Source organism: Mauremys reevesii, linkage group 17 (genome assembly GCF_016161935.1).
Source record: "Mauremys reevesii isolate NIE-2019 linkage group 17, ASM1616193v1, whole genome shotgun sequence".
In the NCBI taxonomy this organism is placed as follows: domain Eukaryota; kingdom Metazoa; phylum Chordata; order Testudines; family Geoemydidae; genus Mauremys; species Mauremys reevesii.
In genome coordinates, this window is record NC_052639.1 from 33,276,728 (window position 1) to 33,283,360 (window position 6,633).

The following is a 6,633-nucleotide window of genomic DNA, read 5'->3' on the forward strand; positions in this document are numbered from 1 at the left end:
TGACACATTTTCAAAAAGTGGCCTCTATTTAAATCCATGCAAATATCTGTATGCACACTTTCTGAGCACTGCAAGTCTGAATCTATCACCTGTGCATGCATCTGCTGTTACCTGAAACATGCACATGCTGCTATTTGCATGAAAACTTCTACACGCCTGAATAGAGGAGGATCCTTTGAAAATGTGGCCTTTTAATTATATTTCATACTCCACAAGAGTAGCCTAAAAACAACAACGGGATATAATAAGGCCCTGGCATCAAATGAATAAGGAACAATATAAAAAAATCAGCAGCACTTTATAAAGAGGACAGGAACAAAATATACAGTAACCATAAAACCAACAGATAAAACAAAACCCAGATTTCCCCAGGTGCAATCTAACAGGACAATTTTGCCTTCATAACTCTAGCAATACTCATCTATTTCAGCATGTAATGATCCTGTTTAAAGTATCCAGGAAACAATAAACTCTGGCCCCAGTGCTTGCACATGTTCACTTTGTTGAGTGTGGCTCACATATCTGGACCTCCCAGCTGTTAACAGCTTCACCAACCACCCCTCTGTCTTTGCTTCTGTGTATGTCACTTCATTGTGGCTCTGAAAGGTGTCTGAAGTCCCAAATGCCACTTGTCCTTCTGTAAACCTATCCCAGCGGTATCCCTCCCCCAACTGCCTCCTTTGGGGTTCAATTCTACACCATTGAAATCAATGGAATTTTTTCCATTGACTTCAATTAGAGCAAGATCGGGCCCTTCAGCAATTTCCACCCAGTTCTTTCTATTATGATTTGTACCAATCAGGGTTCGGGGCCTCATTGTTCTAGGCACTGTCTAACAAAACAATGGTCCCGTGCCCCAAATATTCTGCAGCATCATGCAAAAGATGCCAGAAATGCAGTCCAGCGAATTTCCTTGATAACCTCTGGTGTAATCTTTCTTAATATCTGTGGTTTCTAATTCTATCAATTACTAGACAATTAAATTAAGGGGGTTAAGTTACACAGTGGTTTCTGAGAGCAACTGTTTTTAAAATCCAGTTAAAAATGTATTTTAAAGGTAAATAAATGCCTAATCTTTGCCTGAAACACAAGCAATATGAATTTTTTTTTAAATGTGTGCTACCATCTCCAAGCCTCATCCTCCCTCCAGTGAAATCCCTCTTCAAATGCCTGCACTTTTTCATTTCCACCCATGCCCTTTCCCTTTTTGCCTTTACAGAGCTATTAAATTTGTTAGTCTCTAAGGTGCCACAAGTACTCCTCATTCTTTATGCTTAATGATGTACTTCTAATAAAGAATTTAATTCTATTTTTTGCCTAGAGTGACTCTGACTTTCAAATTATATTTAAACATAGGAACTTATGGAATGGTTTAGGAATAAAAATAAATTAACATGTACAGAAATATGAAATAGAAAAACAAATAGGACAATTTCACTGCTCTACATGGGAAAAACCCACACAGAGCTTATTTCATCTTGTGAATTTTTCTGCAGACTAAGCTAAGGGGGGGAAAAGAAAGAGTTTCTCTAATTGTTTTAAACCACGGATGAAAAGAACCTAACATGATCACCCTTGATTAACATGCTTATTATATAATATATAAACAGGGAAACCAGGGAGACAACCCTGGGCCACGAAAATAAATAAGGAAGCTTTCACAAGAATCAAAACAAAGCATCATTCAGAATCTTTAAACAACTGAGCCCGCTGATCCTAAAACTCATAGTATAGGTAGACATGTACCTCTTTCTCTCTATTTGAAATAGTTAGATAACATCCTTAATGTTTTATTATTCTTCATGTCTCCACATTAATCCTTTTTATATTGATAGTTCCCAATGTATCCTCTGCCAAGAAATGGACTTTGTGCAGAGAAAAATCCATTTTCTAGTGCCAAAGATATTGATAATTAACATTTATGTCATGAAACTTGTAATACCAGTTTGCTAAAATAAAGCTAAGCTTTTCATTATTATTTTAGAGTTTAATTTAGTCATCCAAGGTTACTCAGCTTCATGTTTATAAATTATACAGGGCAGGGACTTAACTCCTCTTGATCGACCTGTTTTGGAATTATGACTGTACAAGTAAGGAGGTTCATAACCTTGTTTGAATATCTGATCCGGCCTTGAAAGAAGGTGATTTATGGGATCGACAAACCCTCATCATTTCAAGAATCGGCATCTGAGAACAAGATTTTCCTCTATAACACAAAGAGCGGAGCAAATCAGTTAAGTCTCTACTAGAAGCTACAACTTTGTTTATGTAAGAGTCATACAAGGTTACAAGGTCTGAGAATAGTCTGCCAGTAAGAGTATGGATTTTAGAACAAATAAATAGCTACATACTGCATAAAAAATTGGAAGTTTTGAAACTACTTCTCTGATAATTCAGCACTAGCCATGCTACAGCATGTTCTAATTTACCATTTGGTATATGCTTTTTGAAAATACTGAAAGTACATGCCAATCATAGAAAATTCAAGCCCTATTTTACATGATGGGTGAGACATTGAAAACTGCATGACTTAGAAATGCCAGTCCCATTAAAAGTTAATGAGACTTATGTTCCTAAATCACTTACTCTCTTTTGAAAATCTCACCCATTTTCGTTTCCAGGGCTACTGCTGCCAATCACCAGTATTTTTAAGATAGTACATTTTTTGTAATTATCTGGCATAATAAAAGCACCAAAATTGTTTCCTGGAGAAAAACAAATACAGAAACCCTAAAATACTGCAGCACTTCTGTTTCACTTTCTGTACCAATGATGAGAGGATTCTGCGAAGACAGACTTTTTTTTACAGGATCTGAAAAATTTCTATAGTAATCAAACATATATGCCCATATTAAGCACCATAGACTGCCAAATTCCAGAGAAACAGAAAACACTCTAGACTTGTGCATGGAATTGCTTTTATGTGTTATTTCAAATGCCCTTCCTGAAGTTCTTATGGTGATCTGCGGAGGGAGGGGGGAAGAATTCTGAAGATAAAAGTAAATTCCAGTGCCATTTCTATGATTGTGGAACCATGGGAAGCCAGGGGCACTGAATTTATCACAGTATTTACATTACTGTTACAAATCCAAATGTTTCACCTATTTTTTAGGAATACTTCACCTTGGTTAAAAAGAACCAAGCAAAATCAAGGTGCAACGGTAATACAATTAGGGCATTACCGATGCACCCAAACTTGTAGATTGTGCAAGGAATATCAGGTTGCAACCTGTATAAGTGCAGGTAACTGTGCAAAAAGGGGCTAAAACTGTTTTTCTTTAATAATTGTATTCTCTGCCATGCATTGTCAGGGATTGAAGAAAGCACATGCCCAGCTTTCATTATCTGAAGATAACCTTCCAAATGTAAACCAGTGCAGACCTGTCTTCCTGCGTCTGCAAACTGGCAGTTCCAGAGCTTCTATTCCGCCTCACAATGCTGCCAAGCACTAGCAGCTTTGGTCAGTTTCACTGCTGTTATTCAGAACCCAGGGGCGGCTCTAGAAATCGGGCTGCCCCAAGCAGCGCGGAGCGCTGCGCCGCCCTTCCCCGGTCCCGCGGCGGGTCCCCTCTTCCCGCGGCTCCGGTTGAGCTCCTGCCGGCATGCCTGCGGCAGGTCCACCGGAGCCCGGGACGAGCGGACCTGCCGCAGGCATGCCGGCGGGAGCTCCACCGGAGCCAAATGCCACCCCCCCGGGAAACGGCCACCCCAAGCGCCTGCTTGGCGCGCTGGTGTCTAGAGCCGCCCCTGTCAGAACCCCAGGGGTGACGGTAAAACTGAGAAAAATGGTGCCTCTTTCAGGAAAAGTAAGTTCAAGCAGAATCAGGCACTGGAGCTATTCATAGAGAAGCTCAATCCCCGCTTCCCTCCTCCCATGGAGTAGGAGGAGGGAGGGGATTTCTCCCTTTGGGTCTTGAAAAAACAAGAGTGAAAACAGGGTGCTGGGCTATGGGGGAGATCTGTGTGTGTCAGGGCACTGCGGGTCTGTGTGGGGCATTGTGCAGTTATGGTGTGGGGCTGTGGGGAAGGGCACTGGGAGGGAGGAAGGAAGGGAGGGGAAATCTGTGTGTATTGGGAAACTAGAGAGTGGGGGTTTCTGTGTGGGGTGCTGGGCAGCTGTGGTGGGGCTGTGGGCAGGGGTGTGCTGGGCGAGGTGTGTGTGCACAGCACTGTGCATTTGTGGTGGAAGAGTTGTAGGGGGGTGCTGGACAGGGGAGCTCTGTGGCACAGCATGGGCGCACCCCAATAGGAAAGGGCACGCTGGTAGCACAGGGCCAGGCGGACCAGTGTGCCTCTGGCTCCCAACGGGGCTGCACACCTCTGTCTGTCTGTCTCCCCCCCAGCTCCACCACCGTGGCCTGATAGTTCACGCTTGCGATCTGGTCACCCTCCCGCTCCCTCCATCCTTCACTCCCTTCCCTGTGTCCCCCCAGCCCTGTCCTCTGTCCCGTCCCCTGTCTGCATCCGTCCCTGCCCCCTCCGTCCCCTCCGTCCCGTCCCTGCACCCCCCAGCCCTGTCCTCCGTCCTGTCCCCTGTCTCCATCCGTCCCTGCCCCCTTCGTCCCCTCCGTCCCATCCCTGCGTCCCCCCATCCCTGTCCTCTGTCCCGTCCCCTGTCTGCATCCGTCCCTGCTCCCTTCGTCCCCTCTGTCCCGTCCCTGCATCCCCCCAGCCCTGTCCTCCGTCCTGTCCCCTGGCTCCATCCGTCCCTGCCCCCTTCGTCCCCTCCGTCCCATCCCTGCATCCCCCCAGCCCTGTCCTCCGTCCCGTCCCCTGTCTCCATCCGTCCCCTCCCGTTCATTTGCAGCCCAGCTCAGCCCCGGTCACTCTCGCCAGCTGGGGCCGGGCAGCTCCCCTGCGCTGCGATCCAGCACCGGGCACCGCGGAGCACCGGGCAGGCTGTGCAGGGTGGGGAGGGATACTCGCATTGCTGACACCTGCCTGCCTCAGGGCTTTCTCCCTGCCCGCCGCGAGGATCGCGAGGGAGGGCAGCAGCGTGCCGCTGAGAGCCGTGTCCAATTGGCCGGGTGGCTGCCTGCAGACAACACGGGGGAGAGAACCAGACAGCCCTGTAACGCCGCCGCTGCTCGGGACCCGGATCCACGCTGCTGTGCCACCGAGACCCATCAAGTGCCACGGGAGCGGGGGACACCCCCCCCACCCCATGGAAGTGTCAGGGGCTGCTCGGGCTGGGAGCCCGGCGGAGAGTCCAGCTGGGGAGAGGCTCAAAGGGGGGGGGGGGTAAAAACGTTGCACCAAAAATATGAAAAAGTTGCAAGACAAAAACCCTTTAATTACAGCTCGGACGGGCCCCTCCGGAGCAGGGGGGCGGGGCCAGCCGCGTCCCGCCGCCGGGCAGCAGCAGCAGCAGCAGCAGGAGGGGGCGGCGCGAGACGGCTCCCGGGATTCCCTGCTCGCGCGCTGCCGGGAGCCGCTGCTGCTGCCAGCTGGTGCGCGGGGTGGAGGGGGTGTCCTCGCGGGCGGGGCTCGCGCCCAGAGCGCTGACACTGTCCGTTGGGAACTGTGACACCGCCCCACTTGTGACGTCACCGCCCTCTGCCCCCGCCCAACCAGCGTGGTCACCCCGGCTCCGCCCACTGTCGCCGTGGCAACCACTAAAACAAACGTTCTCGGAACACGTGGGGCAGGGAGGGGGGAAAAATGGGCGGTGACGCAAACAAAGCAGCTGGCTGGTAGCGCGCGGCAATGACGTCACCGAGGAGGAGTCCGCCCCCCCGTCCCTCCTAGGTAGAGGGAGGGAAGCTGGAAAAGGGAAAAAAGAAGCAAGAGAAGAGGAGAAAGGAGGGAGGAAAGAGGAAAAGATAAACCAAAAAGGATACACCCCAATGTCCCCAGGGATTCCAATCATCAAAACCTAGGGAGGAAATCAAATTCTGCCACCTGAAGCCAGCGCTGTCTGTGCCTAGAATGCTGCCTGCGCCAGGTGGATCAGACGGAACAGGTTCCAAACCTCTCTGAGCCTCTTACCTTCTCAAAGGGAAGTTTGTTTTCGGCACAATCAGTGGGAGGAAAGGAGAAAACTCCACAGAGGTTCCTCCTCATGCTCACAACTCTGAATCCTAATTCTCTCTCAGCCCTCGAGGAGAGACCTCGCGAAGGAGACTTGCGGCAGCAAAGCCGGGAGGTCTCAGAGACTGGCCTGGCCCTGCACCTCTGTCCTGCCCGGCTGATGTCGGGGTCTCTCTGTGAGGTCACCCGCTCCCCACCACCTTTGCCCAATAGGCCGAGTTCCTGCAAAAGGCCTTTGTGATGTCACTGCCACACCCACCCCTCCCCTCAAAGCTGATGTCCTGCCCCTGGCCAGACTCGTTGGGTGTTTGAGTTGTTTCCCCTGGATCTGAGGTTGCCAACTTTCTGACCCCACAAAACTGAACACCCTCATCCTGCCCCTTCACAGAGGTCCCGGCCCCCTCAATCCATCTCCCTCCGTCGCTCGCTCTCCCCCACGCTCACTCACTCGCTCGTTTTCACCGGGCTGAGGAGAGTCCCTTTTCAACTGGGTGTTGTCGGGACAGACCTGGGAAGGAGGCTGCCTGCCAAACACCTTTAAGAGGAGCCGTCCCTCCTGTCAGAAAAACATCTCCCTCCTTCAGTTCAGTGACCGCCTGAATT